The 18,583-nt window shown below is 34.5% G+C and overlaps 1 long non-coding RNA gene and 1 pseudogene across 2 annotated transcripts in view; one reads left to right on the top strand and one right to left on the bottom strand.

The window, feature by feature from the left end:
- Positions 1 to 18,583, top strand: part of LOC146898250 (polyubiquitin-like) — an 86,824-nt pseudogene that overhangs the window by 57,681 nt on the left and 10,560 nt on the right. The window contains exons 6-7 of the transcript XR_015023633.1: positions 1,352 to 1,557; positions 9,609 to 9,845. The product of XR_015023633.1 is annotated as a polyubiquitin-like (transcript). The remainder of the gene's footprint in view (positions 1 to 1,351; positions 1,558 to 9,608; positions 9,846 to 18,583) is intronic.
- Positions 13,774 to 17,976, bottom strand: LOC146898253 (uncharacterized). The gene is made up of 2 exons (XR_015023649.1): positions 17,193 to 17,976; positions 13,774 to 15,597 (listed from the first exon to the last, which is right to left on the bottom strand). It is a non-coding gene; the product is annotated as an uncharacterized LOC146898253 (long non-coding RNA).

Genomic DNA, 18,583 nt, shown 5'->3' with positions numbered 1-18,583 from the left:
AATGCTAGTTAGAACTAATTAAGTTGTTTTTGTATTAGTATTTGTATTTGATATGTTTCTCTTTGCAATCAAATAACAATGTCTCTTGTCAACATATTTGTAATCCTAACAATATACATTAACAACTTCGCTGCTAAAACCACTGTAATAGGCTTGTTTTTGCTGTTTGGCGCAGTTTCTATTGACAAGCTTTGTTAGTTGTTAGAGCAGCAGTCTCTTTTTGTATGTTTAGTTTTTTAGGGGCTTTCCGTGTTTGTCTCGGAACCTGCTGTTTTTGTTATTGTTCCGTGCGTTCTAATTTGTGCCTTACACCTAGATCAGCTTAATAAAATATAGATGTTTAAAAAAAAAATTAATTCATTCATTTCAAAATTAATTTATTTACTTTTTTAATTAAATTTCGTTTTTAATTAAAATGAATACCAAGGAACTTTTTCGTCGGAAGGTTTTGGTTTTTTAAATTTTAAAATATTTGGCGCTTTTTTTGAAATTCGAAATTTAAAACTTGGCGCTTTTTTGAAATTTTAAAATATTTGGTGCTTTTTTAAAATTTAAAATTTTGAAACACAGGAAAATAATTATAATTTTAATATTTTTTTAAATATAATACATTCTGAGGACAAAGTTCCTCGGAAATGCTAGTCACTTCTATGTCAGCCACAGCATGTGCGTCAGTCTGGGTTTCTGCCGTCACATCTTAATTCCGAGGACATGTTTCCTCGGAAACAAAAGTTCCTCGGAAATTTCCTCGGTATTTGGATTGCAACCAAATATTTTTCCAGGACATGAGTTCCTCGGAAAAAGTTGGTATTCCGAGGAGATTTTGACGATTTCCAAGGAATTTTGTGCCTCGGAATTTTAGTGCTTTCTTGTGGTATTCTTTCAAAAATCTCTATTCGTCTCCTCTTCTTGTGCGGCCATGTTTCTTCTTCCCCTTAATCTCTTCTCTTTTTTTCTTCTTCTTTTCCTTATCATTATTACTTGTTTATGATTTTAGATTTTAGGACTTTCTAATTTTAGAGGAATACAAATATTGAAAAAGTATTTTTCTTTGTACAAAAATAAATTAATTCAAAAATCAATGGGTACACGAGTATGGTATTCATTTCTTGTATTATATGAATTTCTTTTATACGTGTATGGTTTGAATTTCTTGTATTGTCTCCCTAAACTTTGATACAGTGGCTACCTGCGTTACAAAGAAATCTCTTATTTCGTGTATGGTTTGAATTTCTAGAAAATGCTTCGAAGTATAATTTCCTGATTTTCTTTTATTGTTCAATGCAGTATTGCTGCCATGTTTGATCATGAATTTTGATTGCCTATTGTGCAATAAAAAATTTCGGTGCAGATGAAAATATTCATACAGGTTATGTATGGAAAATTGACGTTCCCATTGATGGTTAAAAGTTCAGACACATATCCGATGTGAAGAAGATGATTCAAGTAAGGCAAGGGATCATAGTGCACGAACAACGTTTGATCTTTGACGGCAAGCAACTAGAGGACCGCCATACCCTTGCCAATTACAACATCCAAGAGGAGTCAACCCTTGCTGTTAAAGAAATTAACCTTCTTGTACGCCACATGATGGACTAGATGACCACCACACCATCGCCAATTACCACACCAAGTGTAGTCAGCATCGTCTGCTGTCGTTGGCGACCCTATAAATAGAGAATATCAAAGATTATTATAACTTAAGAGTCTTCGACTTTCACATTTCTTATTAAGGATTTGATTTTTGTTCTTTTTGTTTTTCCTTAAGGAGTATAATGATTTTCTTTTTACCGAGTATGATTTTTAGCAATTGAAAAAGCATATTTACTTTTCAACACTATTTTAAATCGTAACTCTGGCATAGAGTCTGATTCAATTGATAACAGTCAAGTAACTTGAATCCACTCTCTGGGGTTTGAAATAAAAGTGGTGAATTGAAAAGAAATTAGATTTATATGTGATTCTTTGAGCGAAAAATTGGAGGCCATATACAGTATGCCAAAAATTGATCCTGAGGTTTGTTTGCCATGGTGTCATCTAAACATCAATGGATCAAAGGAGAGCTCATAAAAATTAGTTGTTTGTTTCCTTAGTGGAAACTAAAACATCAACATTAGTACTACTTTTAGGGTCAAAAACCGGAACAAAATGTTGGATTGTTGTTTCTCGTCCTTAAATATTTTTAGTATACTACATTTCTTATGATAGATTGTACACACAAATTGCAAAAGAGAACGTGTTTGTGTTTGAATTTGCTGAGGGTGTTCCTATTTTGAAAGTACGTGAGTGAAATACTCTGCAACCTGTGAATGAAATATTTTGATTTTATTTTGTGTAAAAAAAATATTCATAGTGGTTTAAATTTGTCAAAACCAAATTAATTGGTTTGTAAGTAACGAGTTTTGCCTAAAAAAAGCATCAAGGTTTTAATTGCACTTGCACGCATGTTTTCGTGAGGACGATGTTTGTATCATATAGCACGGGACATATCAAATTAGAATGACATTTGTATGAGAGAATGAAAGGATTAAAATGTGAAGCTGAAATTAAAACATAGGTTAAGTGAGTCTTGTGTCATTCGCAGGTGCTTTTCTCATGTTTGTCCCCCCCCCCCCCCCCCCCCAATCCCTTCATGTTCTCACAATAGCCATCTCTCAACATTGGCAATTCCAGCTATCTATCTTTGTCCATCTCCTTGATGTTTCTAAGTTACGACTGCTCATCTTCTTCTGTCTTGTCGTCATTCGCCAGCTTGAACATAGGTTCACCTTGTTTTCAACTGAAGTTGTAGAATAATTTCCTTATAGATAGATGTAATGAATCTTGTTATATAGTCTGTTTGAAGCTCGAGTGATTTGAATCGTCTCAAAGTGTTTCAAAAGAAAGTGTTGAATATAAAAGATATAGGTTGACATTGATTAAAAAGCTTTCAAGTAAATAGTCATAACTGAGTGTAATTTATTGCATAGAAAAGGTACATATGGAGTGAGATGAATGTTGTGTAACAAGAGGAGAGGAATGAGAAAAAATGTTTATATGGACACAGTAATATAATTATTTGTTGTCATTTCATACGAAATCATTTTTATTAGCATATTTCAACATCTACACTAGAGTAAAAGATGAGCTATTTGTTGAGGATAAAAGCATAATGGTAACCAAACTTTCCAGTTGCAAATGTATAGATTATATATGCATAGAAGAATCATAATACAGTTGCAATAAAGGTACGGTTGAAATTTAACCATCACAGTAGTACATTGACACAATGGGAGTAACGTCTTTAAATTTCAAAGTACACGCAATATAGTTAAAAATTATTAATTAGAATAAAATATTATAATATAAAACGAATGTTGTTTGTTGTCGAGCATTTTATCTCAAATTTATACTCTAGCAATTTATCTCAAATTCATCAGTTTTTCAAATGCCAGAAAGGATTGTTAGTGTTTTCCATTTTTCAATTTAAGACACGTTCTTGAAATATCAAAATCAATTTTTATTTTTTTCATTTGATCTTGAAATTCGTTTTCCCTGTTGTGCTATAATAAAGGTTGAAAGGGCTTTTGTTTTCTTGCTGGTGGTTTCATTACTGATTTATTTGTTGGCAGTTTTGGTGCAGACGCAAAATATTCATAATGCACTGAGTTGTAAAGATTACCCCCTTGAGGGTTGATAGTTCAGACATGATATCCAATGTGAAGGCGAAGGTTATTGACAAGGAAACAATCTCAGTGCACCTGCAACATGTGATATTTTCTTCTAATGCTCAAGGATTTAATTTTTTTAATTTTTTTAAATTTTTCTTGAGCTCTGTAATGATCTTCTGCTTGATATGGCTTTCTGCGATTAAGAAACATACACTAGGATAAATTGAAGTCTATTTTTATAATAGATAGATGAAATGACTTATGTAGTATAGTCATATGAAGCGTATTGCAGTGGCAAAGTATATACTTAAGAATTATTTGTGAAGTGATTTGAATCCACTCCCTATGAGTTATTGATGATTCTCTGGGTGGAACAAATGTACATCAGTGACAGATTGTTAGTGAGACTTTGTTGTATTGTATAGTATATGTTACCAATTGTAGTAAACATAGTGACTATATGCTAAAATGTAGGGCAGAGGCAGAAGATAAAATGTTAAGTTTATTCATGCATGCAAGAGTATGGTTACATTGATTTTCAAACAGAAAAGGATACGAAGAAAGAGGGAATATAACTAGCTAGAAGTAGTAAACATCAAGTTTAGACAATCTATTATTAGATCTTATGCAGTTTTATATTCTCGCCAGATGTAGACCCGCGCATTGCGCAGACTTAAATTTGAAATTATTTTTAATCTCTTTATTCACAAGATGTATAATAAAATTGGTTTAAATTTTGTGGGGATATGGGTTGCATTATGACTTCCTAAGTGTTAGTTTGTAAACTTGAAAGAATAATAATTTAATTAAAATGAATTATATTACATGAGTGTGTTTTAGTTATGATCCTTGAGAAATAAACATTAGAGCAGAAGCAACAAACTTTCAGAGTTATGTTAGGGAATAGCACCTCTAAAATAGAGAGCAAAAAATGAAACAAATTATACAATAAATGCTGAGTAAAGATGCAAATGGAAGAGTTTCAAGAAGTGTGACTACCTTCCGTTCATAGTTCTTTGAAAATATTGAACTTCTTTATGGATCTTGTAACCCACATTCTTTATTAGATGTGTTCAGAATAAGTTGAACCAGTGAAATATGTAGAATAAAGTTAGTTACCCTTCAAAGTGCCCAAAGCCAGCTGCTAGACCTTTACCTTCAGATAGATAAATAAAATTACACAAGGAAATAAACAAAACACACAAAGTTTCAAACTTCATAATCAAGTAATAGTTATGTGATTGTCCTCAGCTTCTTCTACACCTAATCTATAACCTTCACAATAAATATTTATGTGATGTAAAGTGAAAATGAAGATTACTCTAATGCAAGACACGACCTTCAGATAATGAAGTTTATAATTCCATTATATATGCGTTGATTGAAACACTTGTACGTTTGCACAACATATCACTTAACACTTCTGATAAAATGTTAGAGGCGCATCTGTTTATTTCTAACAGGAGAAATGGATGCATAACGACGAAGATATAAATGAATTAAACAACTTTTGTTGTATGGATGAATTGTCAACGAATAGTGTAAGAACTAATGAATTTGTAAATGGCCTTTGTGAATTTGAAACAAGAGAAAGAAATGCATAGTGATACAAATGAAAAAAATTACATTTGTTTTATGGATGAATTTTCAATGGATAGTCTAAAAACTAATGAAGATTGAAGAGATAAAAGTCATTTGTGTGTTTCAAAAAGTAAAGAGAGAAACATAATGATCGATAGGAAAATTAAGAAAAGGACAATTATTCTTTGTTCGAATTGTCAATAAAAAGTCTAAAAACCAAAGAAGGGGTAAAGCCACCAAAAATGGTGTAGACATTATAAAAAAATAAAAAATACACCATTGCATGGTCATTGAAATTAGTGGAGTCTTGAAGTACATATAATTTCCTTGCTTAACCTTTTAATCAGACCTCTTACAAATAGTTAGTCTATATGATCATCTAGTAAAATGCAATTAAAAAATAGTTAAGACTACGGATTCAAGAATAGAGGCCGACGACGTGAAGTTTGATCCCTATGACAACTATTGTTAGACGCTTCTATTCCAAGATATTTGTGGGTACTCTAGGTGGATAACTTTTGGCTGCAAGATGGTTTAATGTCACAATTTCCAGAGTTTGTGTTGAGGAATTTTGGGAGTATTCAAACCATTTCGAGGAATCCCTTTGCCGTACTAGAGCTAAATGTCTTCCAGATGGACCAGACATTCTAAGACTTTTTGTTTCATGTCCTGAGGAAATGAGTTGTCTATTTCTGGAGGCACACTGATAGTACATATCGGTTACACTTCCAGTTCTAGTGAGTATCTCACCCCAAATTAGTGGCTCTAGTCGTGGGAGGTCTGCTTAGGCCATCAAACATGGAGGTTCAGATACAGGAGGAGATACTTTGGATACATTGCATCTAGTCGGGAGGGTTAGGACCATGGCATGGCAAATGGTAACACTTGCAATGATCTGTATGGTACTCAGGAGCAAATTGTCTAAGAAACAGAGCCAGTCACTCAGTATCAAGGTGCACGTAGAAGGAGGGTGTTCCAATGAATTTATATGTATTTTTATTTTGCTTGTTTGTTTTTTTATGAATGATGTATATCACAAGTCCGCAACGATTGTCATTTTGAATTTGTATGAATATTTCACTTTTCAATGTTGAACGAATTACATTTTGAATGTTGAACAAAATACGCACAAATTTTATATTATTTGAATGTTGAAAGGATTTTGAAGTGATGAATGTTGAATGTGTTATCTTTTAGTGTTTTTAAGTGTGTTCGAGTGTGTTATGATTGTTTATGTCTTACGCCCAATTCGGTTCACAACGCCTGATCCAAGGATCAGTTTGTAACTCTCGATCTTCAACGAACGGGGTGTAACTCCTAATAGGGTTATTTTTGGGTTTTCGAGGAGTCTATACGCAATTGAAGGTGCCTAAAAGTAATTTTCCAAATAAGACAACAACGGATAAAGAAAATCAGTGGGGGGTTAAGAAAAGGGGCCTTTAAATAGGAAAGGAATCGGTAGCACCAAAAGACAACCGACCACGGAACACCCAAAATCAAGCGAGCAAAGAATCTACAATTTCCATGTGAGTGTTTTGTTAAATTTTATCTTTAGCGACTTGAATTTTTATACTAGAACAACTTGATTATTATTTTAGTCAAAAACTTGATTTTGATTATATAAAATTCTAATAGTTTTTATTCACTATTTGTAAAAAAGTGCAATGGAGCCTGTTGATTCTTCCTCAAAAGATGTTAGAAAGAATAGCTCTGTTCCTCTGATGCTTTTCAACCCTAAATTGCTTGATTGCTGTCTTTGTTTTCAACTCTTACGTATTCCCGTCTTACAGGTATGCATTTGCTTCTTTTTTTTTCTTTTCTGAGAAGAGTTATTTGTTGTTATATATGCAATATGTTTCTCGTCATTAACTATGATACTCTTTTCTAAAATATTTCAAGATTGTATTCAATAGTATATGCTATACACTTCGCCTTTAAGCACGACGTGAAACTCCTCTAAACACTTTGCTCTTAAGCGCCCAGGACTATTCAAAACTTCAAATTTTCAAGTGTTTCTTTTAGGAGGGAACCATTGTTTATGTGTTAAAAATGTTGCATGCTGAAGGATACTAGGTTGTTCATTGATGAAGATTCTTGCCTTTGATAGCTAATTGGGAAGGGATTCTTGTAGGTTGTGTTTGTGAGTTTGGAGGGGAAGGGAGGGGAGGGTTTGGAAAAAAAGAAAAGAAAGGAGTACATGGAAGAAATAGGGGACATTGGGAGGAGGGGCTTATTTTTCTTGAAAATATAAAACCCTCCTCATTTGGGGGAACTAAAAATTGTACTGGAGGATGGTTTTGGAGGGTTTATATGAATTTTTCAAATTTAATATATGTTGTTATAATATTCTTAAAATTAAAAATATATTAATCATGAACATTACTTTATCACTCTCTAAAAAAACACTCTTTCAAAAAATGTGAAAGATTTCTCAAATTTCCCATATATTTATGTCCCCCGAGTGCTCTTCCTTCCCCTCCCCTCTAAACTCCCAAACAAAGCCTTATTCAGTTATCAATGGATTTGATAGCTGCCCTGAACATTTTTGTGCTGATTAAATGTTGAATATCTATGATAAAGCTATGAATTTTTTTGTTGTTATATTTTTGTAATATTGTAAAAAGTTATAGCTCTATTGTTTGTTGGACTTGAAAAAAATAAAGGCTTATGAATATATCCTTTTGTAGATTCATATGGGAGATAAAGAGAAAATGTTGCTGATATGAATCTAATAGAGGCTTGCAAAGTTTTTTACTGTGTTTGGCATTTAAGTTATAGTTTTATGGAATAGTCTATTAATTTATAAGTTTTGGTTTATTATAAAAAGGGATTGGTAGGAGCTTTAGCTTATCAGAATATCAGCTGTTTTTATTTTATTTTATGAATATTATCAATATCATCTTTTACTTATGCTGTTGACCCTTTCCCTAGTGCAATGTAATTTCAATGATCAACTATATATTTCTTACTTCTTACACCCTTAATTGTTATATCCACCATAACATGTTGTATTTGATATATTAATTGTATTCTTATCCACCATAACATGCACCGAGACTTTAGGCCATACATTCTTTTTATTGGTGTGAGCATGATGATGAATTAGTGCTTAGAGATAGTGATTCCATTTAAAAAATCAATTTGTTTTTATTTTAAATGCTTGGATAAGTTATTTTAAGCCTAGGAGACTGAGACTTATTTGCTTTACGTTGGGTTTGAATACTAGTAAGAGTGAAATTTGGTTAATAATTATGAATGTCTTTATTTTTGTATATCCTTCTACTTTTTAGAAGAATAAATTAAGAATGATTAGCTTTATGTTCGTTATACTTTTGATTTCATAATTTGCTAACAAGCCTTACGAAGAAATCTCTTATTTTATTTTATTCTAACAAATGGTTGGACGTCTAATTTGATGTATTTCTTTTTTGTTGCAATTCAGTGTGACAATGGTCATATTATTTGCTCTACCTGCCGTCCTGAAACTAGGATCATGTGTAGCAAGTGCTTATTGCCTATTAACTCAAAACGTTGTAGAGCGATTGAGAATCTATTGCTATCTATCAACGTGTCATGTCGCAATGAAAAATATGGTTGCAAGGAGAAAATAAGTTACACAAGAAAGAGGAAGCATGAAGAAGAATGCATCCATGGGAAATGTTACTTCCCCCTTTCAGGTTGTGACTATGTTGCATCACCAAAAGTGGTGTCTAGGTATTTCAGCTATAGACACGGAGATTCTCAAATAAAATTTTCTTATGGTCACTCCTTCGTTGTCTCCTTGAAGTCTACTGATGAAACCATTGTTCTTCAAGAGGAAAATTACGGCAAACTATTTATTCTCAATAATAGTACTATGCTTTTGGGAAATGCTGTTAATATTTATTGTGTTGGTCCAAACTCTTCCGAGTCTGAGTATAGTTATGATATATTGGCTAGGTCTCAGACATGCAAACTGAAATTACAGTCTATTGCGAAGAGTGTCCAACAGGTTACTTTAGAACCTCTTTCGTCAGAGTTCCTTTTGATTCCATTTGGTTCTGAACCTCTCAAGTTAGAAATTTGCATAACTTATACAATCCCAATGGTACCTCCAATCTCCAATTCTTTACTTTGGTTTGTTTCCCTATTGAAGTCTTATTATTTTCTTATATGTTTTTAATTTATGTTCTAGCATTTTATCTCAAATTCACCAGTTTTTTAAATGCCAAAAAAAGGTTTAGTGTTTTCAATTTTTGGATCACTTTTTGAAATACGAGTCTCAATATTTCTTTTGTTAATTTGATCATAAATTTATTATGACTAGTTGTGCTGTGATAATAGTTGCAAGGGGTTTTGGTTTCTTTTGACTGCTTTGAATTATCATTGATTAATGAGTTGGCAATTGCGGTGCAGATGGATATTATTATAATGACCTTGACTAGAAGGACTTTCTTCCTGAGGGTTCAAAGTTCAGACACAATAGACAATGTGAAGGAGAAGATTTTTGACGAGGAAAAGCTCCCAGTGCACCAACAAATTTTGCTCTTTGCCAAGAAGCGACTAGAGGACGGACGGACCCTTGCCGATTACAACATCAAAGATAAGTCAACCATTGACCTCATTCACCGTCTCGTTGGGGACTAGATGACCACTTTACTACATCCAAGAGCAACCAACGGTCCACCTCATTGCTACCGCCCGCAACCCTTATCATGAAAAGAATCATCGTATAAATAGATAAATAAATCATACTTTATTTATGACATAGAGTGTTTGACTTTTGAATTTCTTGGATTTGACTTTATTTCTGGGGATAACTTTTAGCAATTGAAGATACATATTTACTTTTCAACACGTTCACATATTTACTTTTCAACATCAGTGCATCAAAGGAGAATTAGTGGAACTGAAACAAAAAGTGTTTCGTTGAGTTTATTACCATTGAGTTTATAAAATGTTATCAATTATAAGACGGTATAAGGGTGGGTCGTCGACAATTATCAAAAAACACCTCTTAAAAAATTGTGTTTTTTTGAGAGAAAAAGCATGTCTAGTCAAAGACATTGGAACAGTGACATAATCAGATTAACTTGAAAGATTTAAACTCTAACTACATTGTTTTGAATTCAAATCTTACTAATAATTCTTACTTCTAATTTAGTAGACTCTCTTTATGCTTCTAATTGCAATCCTAATTAGCTCGTGTTTGGGGATTTCAACATTATTTTGACCTATAAAATGAAAAAATTGGAGGAAATACCTACAACCCAAGCAGCATTGAAAGTTTTAGAAATGTTTTACAAAATTATTGTCTGAGTGACTTATGTTATTTGGGTGATCCCTATACCTGGTCAAATAAAATAAAATTTCACTCACGTCAAAGCCAGACTAGACAAATTCCTCAGTTCTATTGATTAAGATCCTTCTCACCATGTTCTTGCTTCTCATTTCCTCTAGCTTTGTTTCCCCTCCAATTTTTTTTTTTTTTTTTGATAAGCAAGGAATGTGGACAAACATCAAGCGGTATCATCGACATCCCAACTAGGTTGGCACCCCGAAACACCTCCATCCTATGCCACCACATTCAAAAAATTTATTAAAAAAAGGGGGAAAAATAATTACAAAAAGAGGGGGGGACTAGACCAAAACCCTCAAAAGGAAACAGCAAAAACAAAACAGAAAAAATAAACAAAGACAGTAGACCCCGAACAAACAATCAAGGAAATCTGTAATTCGGAAGTCCACATCTATCCCTAAAAAAATCAAGGACCACACCGACGGGGAGAGTGTCTAACAAATGGCACCAGTGATTGCGTGACCCATATTAGCCAACTTATCTGCGCAACTGTTTCCTTCGCGAAAAATATCCTTGGAAACAGCCTTGTAAATGAGTAAGATCAGCCCAAAGTTGTCGACGCTTCACATAATAAGTACTAGCATAAATTGCAGCAATATATACAGTTGACTGATAACAAGAAATCTCCAGAGCAATGCATTGATCAGACAGAAAAATAACTGTTGCACATAAATCATTACCCCAAAGAGCCCAAAGATTGGGAAGCAAAGGGCCTCTATTATTAATGCAATATTTAGACACTCCTATAGTAGGCCAATACCAAGCAGGAATTTGTGCAAAATTAACCATTGGTTCCGCCACAAAAATTAAGGAAGGTTTGTGTGATAAACAGAAATTTTTCAAAGCAATTCGAGTTTCGGAGTTACCGATACCTCTAACATTCCAAAAGAGGATATTCATTGAGCATTGAATTTGTTATCTCCCCGTGCACGGGATTTAGGAGGCTGCTTTGTCATTATCTGTTGAACCTTAACTTTCTGTTTCTGATTTCTTGTAAGCACCGGAAGGGACTTGTCAGACTTGGACTGAGATTGAGCTGCTTCCGCTGCTGTCCTTGCATCATACTCTCGGACTCTTTCCCACAAATCAAGACCATGTTGGATATTTTTACTAGGGTGAACCTCTTGTCGTTGCATACCCACCACCTCTTGAATATCAGCCGTAGGTAAACAAGCTACCTCCAGAGGAAAAATTTGCGTGACTGTAGGGTCATTAGTCATTGCAACCACGTCCTGCAAAGTATGAACCGGAACCTCATGCATGTCATCATGCTCATCATTGGATGGCCTTGTAACAATCTCACGAGCACCCTTGGGACTCTCCTCCAGCTCCCTTGGGCTCACATGATCTTGTTCCACACCATCCTGAAGTGGTTCAGAAACATCATCAGTCACTGGGGTCACCAACGACGTCTGAGTTGTCTATTCCACCCCGTTAGGTCGTATGTCCTCACACCCAAGAGGGGATGAGTGTGTACCACGCTCATTAGATTCCTTGGGACTCGTCCCCAGCTCCCGAGGACTCATATGATTGTGTTCCACACTATCCAGAAGCGACTCTGTATCTGCAGTTACCAAGGGGTTCGCCAACTCCTCCCTTGGTTTCTGAATCAACTTCGTCGATTCTACAGGTTGCACGTCAACGTGCGCATCAGGGGAAACAAGCTCAAGCACTGGCCTATTAAGTGGCAACTCTCTAGGAGTAATTAAATCAAACACATTGTGAAGAGGAATGCTGAAATTATTAGACTTGTCGAATTGTGTAGTAGCCACAATAGATGAAACAACCGGCTCTAACTGTGGACTGCGATTCAAAGAAGGGGCAGCAATTGAAGCCGGTAAAGCCAGTGACACTGAGACCAATGAAGTAGGTACAGGTGTAGAAGAAACCTGAGCTCTCTGTGTGGTAAGAACAGTCGACACAACCGGGATAGGAACCCATGTCCCGTTGTTACCAATGGCCGAAGAAGAAGCACCCACATCATTACTACTTTTGTTTTGCCGAGGAGGATGTTTAGGTGCAGCCTCGGCAACAACAATTTGTTTCCCACGGTCATTCTTGTCCTTTGGTGGATGCGGATGTAACCACCGACATGATGAGACACTGTGTCCTATAGAATAACAGTGCTGACAAAACAAAGGAAGCCTCTCATATTGCACCTCAACCTTGAAGGCAAAACCCTCCCTTTCAACAAGAATTTCTTCATAAATTCGCTTTGAGAGGTCAATGTTGACAAGAATTCTCGCATAGTGTCCAAAAGATATCAATTGGAGTCCCTACCGCACTAGCAATTTCCTTCAACGTTCTCTCCCTCCAATACTCTTGAGGTAACTCCATCAAGCGTATCCAAACCGTTCATTAGTCTGTTTTTGTGTCTGATATTTGAAATCCTTTGTCCATTGTGAAAACCGTAACAGACCCGGCTTGAGGTTAACCGTACCTAGGGCCCATATTTTCCTATAATCATCCGCCGTTTGTTAAGGGTCAGACGAGCCCTTAATGCATTCTTGCAATCTTCTAAACCCTTATAGTATTCTTCTTGACCGATTTTAATGCTCAAAGCATCGCCCTTAATACACGGTGTGGGTAAGGGCACTTCTTCAATTTTTGATGCTCCCGATAGAGCTGCTGCAAAAGACTTAGGTGCCATTGAAACCGGTGCTGCAGCAGATTGCACCATGGCTGAAACGGATGGTGCAGCTTCGGACACACACGGCCAAGGGCACGTGTATGCCATCTGTAGTCCGTTGACAATTCACCAGAACGATTCTAATATTGATACACGCGTGACTCAACCTTTGTAATGTCCAATGGCATTAGCGCGGTTGCGCGACCTCAATTGACAGAATCAAATTCAGAGAATTGTTGTAATCACTACTACAAAATACCCCCTTTAATAGCACTTATTTTGGCTCTTAATAGCGCTTCTCAAGCGCTAAGAAAGCCCCCGCTATAAAAGGTCAGGAGCCTATAATAGCGCTTTCCAAACGCTATTAAATAGCAACACGTCAATAGCGCTTTCAGAAAAGCGCTAATATAGCCTTATTCTAGTGCTATTAAAGTAGCTTTTCTAACAGTTGTTTCTTAGCACTTTCTGAGAAGCGCTATCGTAGCCTTTCTACTCAAATAGGGGTTTCTTAGCGTTTTACGAAAAGCGCTAATAAAAGTTGCGTATTTTTTTTAAAAAAAATTTGTAAACAAAAATGCTATAATTAAACGCTATAGTAAGATACTGAAATATGAATATAGCAAATTACATTCATGATAATCTCATTACAATCTTCAGAATTCATTCCATAAAAAGATAAAAGTACAAAATAAAGATGAAGATGAGGGGGGACATAAAACCAAAACCCTCCAAAAAGTACTAATTTGGGAAACCAGTCTTGTTCCTAGCAAATTCTGCCAAAATCTGAGAGGCAATTCATTGTACCAGAAATGTGAGGATAAAGCAAGACCAACGTTAGCTAATATGTCTGCACATTTGTTACCCTCTCTATATATATGAGTAACCTGAAATCTATTCAACAAAAACAAACAGTTATCCCACCTATTTCTTAAGCTCCAAGGAACTAGCAGTCTCCAGCCAAAGACTGCCAATGATGCATATGAGCCAGCTCTATGGCTACCATTGCTACTATTAATTGTGCATTCAAAGCTGAACATTGACCAATATTGATAGTAAAGGCACCTAAAAAACCTGAGTCAGAATTTGTAAATAAGCTCCACAAGCAGCTTTATCAGAGCTGGCAGCACCATCAGTGTTGCATTTTACCCAATTTAAGTTTTTCAGCAATATAGTCTCCTGTGTCATATAATACGAAACGAAAAATTAATTAACATGAAAAAGCTTCTCAACAAAACCTCAAGTTGTTCTTATAGGATAAAGGCATAATTGCTTATCATATAACTAGCATGACTTAGTATAGAGCATCACTTTGGACAGACCCATCAGTTAGTAACAAGCCCCAAATAAAACAATACATAGAGCAAGTAACACTAAGTATAAAAAGTCATCACGTGTTCAGATCAAACTCAGCTTCCAAAACAAAATAAGATCACTTGAATTTAATAATATTAAGATCATCTCATATGCTTTTGACCAAAGACATGATACATATAACTCACAAAATCAGTTAGTAACAAGCCCCAAATAAAACAATACATAGAGCAAGTAACACTAAGTATAAAAAGTCATCACGTGTTCAGATCAAACTTAGCTTCCAAAACAAAATAAGATCACTTCAATTTAATAATATTAAGATCATCTCATATGCTTTTGACCATAGACAAGATACATATAACTCACAAAATAAAGAGTACTTCGAAACATGTACACTGATAACTAGAAGAAGAAAAAAAAGTGATTCCAATATCATAGTTTTATCAAAAAAGGAGTGATTCCACTATCATAAAATTGGTAAAAAGGTTAGATCATTCAAACACTTATAAGTAACAAACTACCCGTGGATGGGTCAAATCACCTTCCTATGCCTTCCAAATTCCCATATCAGCAAGTTGCAAATAATTATGTCAAGCGATAGTTACAAGAGGGTGATATATTATGGTAGCTCATGTCACTAGTGTAATTACTTCAAAGTATCATACATTAATATAAATTTTATCAAATACTTATTCTATACTCCACATATACACATGTATACTTAGAGAGGTGACTCAATCAGTCAACATTTGATAAAATTTGTTGAGTTATTTTAATGATGATTTTGTTGATATCCTAACATAGAAATGAAAATAGAATATGATGTATACAAAAACTAAACATTTTCTATTTTGATCACAAGTATTATATATTGTGATAGATTAACATATATGGTAGCTACATGCATGAACTTCAACCTTCAGTTCTAGCCATATGATTTTTCATCAAACAATACTAAAAAATATTAACAAACCTGAAAAAGGAAGGATGGTAGGCTTAACCATTCTTGTATTATAGAAGAATTGATAGATAGTTGTTTCCACACTTCTCCAATCACCACTGGTTATCACCACTTGTTAGCAATCCTGGGACACCAAAGAAACTAGCTGTTCAAATATTGCATAAAAACCAAATACATTGTTCTGCCCATAATAAGCATAAAGACAAAAGGGTTCCTAACACGCTTCCTCTCTTCAAGCAAATCTTCAAAACCATGTACCAAACTATCCATGCTCTCAAGTTTTAACTAAGCTCTACTTTCAATCTGCATCTATTAGTATAACAACGTCATCATACTGAAATATAACAAGGACAATCAATAATATTTTTTTGAACGGCTAATCAAATTTTATAAAAATGTATGTTCCAAACACAAGACGAATACGGAGAAGACTACAGAGAACTACAAGAGTCGGCCAGACCATGCCAAGGAATTCAAATACAAATTGATTCTGCTGTTTAGGACAGTAGTCACTAAACCAGCGAGAGAAAAAACACCCGCCTATGATGGTTGTTTACAAATAATGCAGAAACATGTATAGTAGTTAAAACATGGCAAGTAGAAAGTTTTACCTACTGTTAGTATACCTAATCATTCAAAAAGTAATGATCAAGCAAATAATTATCCCAATGGCATACAAATTTATTCAGTATTTAATAAAAAAAAAATCATGCAAATCAATATGCCAACTAAAACAAGTAAATTCAGGCTTCTCAATTTACAGTTCAGACGTCATAAATATACAAGTTTTCTACTTAACTCTAGCATTTATAAATTATAAACTTTTTCCCCACAAAACCATTATTTTTTTTTTACCAAATCAATGGATTTCCCTGATTATAAACCTTCTGAACTCTTCTGATTCTTAACCAAGAATTAAACATCAGGGAGCTCTTATATATAATCTGAAATGAAAACAGCTTATACATAAGTTCTTGTATAAAACAACTTATACATAAGTTCTTATATTTTTAAGAATAAAAAGCTTAAGAATATCATTAATACAAGGAAAACAAATTACAAATGCTTATTAAGACAATAACCCCGGAAAGCACCAGTATCTGTACCTCCCCCTAAAAAACTATACCCGCCCAAAACAGGGCCAACACACCCGAATAGATGTACAACACAACTAGCCCCAAAAGAAAAAAAAAAACTCCAACAGCTCAAAAGAGCCTGACAACAACCAAAACTATCGCTAAAGCCATAAACACAAACTCTGTCAAAACCACCAATACTTTAGCCTACTAAACCTCATTCAAAAAAACCCAAGACAGCAGTCTTGCACAACACTCGTAGTAATCAAACAAACAAACAAATACAGTCAGCAAAAGGGAGGGCCAACCGAAATTTACACAAGTTAACAACTTATTAATATACATAACTTCTTATATAAAAACAGCTTATACATAAGTCCTCATTGTTTTTTTTTGTTGATTATAAAAACAACTTATACATAAGTTCTTATATGATAACAACTTATTAAATAAGTACTTAATTAAGTGGAATTTCTACATAATTTCTTCACAAAGTCACAAACAAACCTGTTACCAGAAAAACCTAAAACCTCCATCTCAATCTCATTTTCTTGCCAAAGTTACTTATCAAATTAAACCCCAAGATTTTCTTAAATAAAACCACAAGATTTTCTAAAAATCTCTAACCAAAATAATTTCTTACCATTCTTGAAGGACAAATGGAGAAAACGACGACGGCGACGACGCGTGCTCATTCAAACAGGAACAATAACGAACGAGAAATTTGAATGAAGAGGGTGGGGTTTATTGGCGCACCATCTTTCTTCAAACTGCTAAGCTTCTGACCTTGCGCTAAGGCTTGAGGGTGGGGTTCAATGAGTTTTGGGGTTTGGGATTTTGCAGGAACAACGATGAAGGATAGACGAAGCGATGATGAGATGAATCGATCACTGATGGTGCCGTTTCAAGATAGCGCTGATGCGAACTGGGTATGAACATGAAGGTGCCGATTTGGGGTTTTGCAAGAAGGATGATGAAAGTGTCGATCTGGGTTTTTGAAGGATGATGAGATGAAGGTACATATCTAGAATGATGAGATGAAGGTGCCGATCTGGATTTTTTTGTGAAAGTGATTTATTTTTTTTGAAGGGTTTTCATGAAGATGAGTGAGAGATATGGATTTTTTTTTATGTGAGGTGGAGTGGAGGTGGGTGGGTACGTTTTGGTGGAAGTTTTGTCCTTTTTTTTTTAATTTGATGAAGCTAAAAAATAGCGTTTTGTTGAAAACGCTATCTAAGTATAGGAGAATAATAGCGTTTGTTCGAAAGCGCTATCTTTGTGAAGCTAAACAATAGCGTTTTCATAAAAGCGCTATGTCATCCAATTTATAACTAGCTTATATTAGCGCTCGTGGGAAAGTGCTATAACAGGTCTATGGGATGCCTTTATAATAGCGTTTATAGAGAAACGCTATTAAAATTGCGCTATTAAAAGCCAAAATTGTAGTAGTGAATTTGCGATGCAAATGAAAGCTACACAATTAAATTTTGATTGAGGCAAAAAAACAAACACTTGTAGTGAGTGGCTTTGGAGTTTGAAACAAAACCACCAAAGTGTAGATGAATGGAAGCAAAAGTGGATTCAATAGCAACTAGCACACGTGAATGAAATCAATCCACCTTATTGATAACTAGCTTCAATCAATTGAGACAAAAATGAAATGGAGAACGGTGCTGGAAGAAACCCCTCCAATCATCTTACACTACAAGAAAGTTGTCATTTAGCTTCAATAATTTTAGCTTCAGACCATTTCTGATGCTAATTTTGCATGTTAGTGTCTGTTTAGCATCAACAAATTATGATGCAAATGTGTTTTTTGCAATTCATTTATTTTATGAAGTTTAGCTTCATTCATATGGAAGCTATTTGCTGATGCTATATTTTTTAATTTAATTATCTAATTAGCATCCACAAAATCTGATGCTAAATTAGATTTTTCTCATTTTTTTTATCTTTTTTTTTTGTCAATATTAGTTTCCACACATTTTTTCATTTTTTTTGGCCTAATTTTTTCACACTTTCACTAAATAAAAC

This window comes from Medicago sativa, chromosome 8 (assembly GCF_051527215.1).
Source record: "Medicago sativa cultivar Bolivia chromosome 8, Bolivia_mono, whole genome shotgun sequence".
NCBI lineage: Eukaryota > Viridiplantae > Streptophyta > Magnoliopsida > Fabales > Fabaceae > Medicago > Medicago sativa.
Note: the sequence above shows the minus strand (reverse complement) of the source record. Positions and strands in the feature narration are given on the sequence as shown.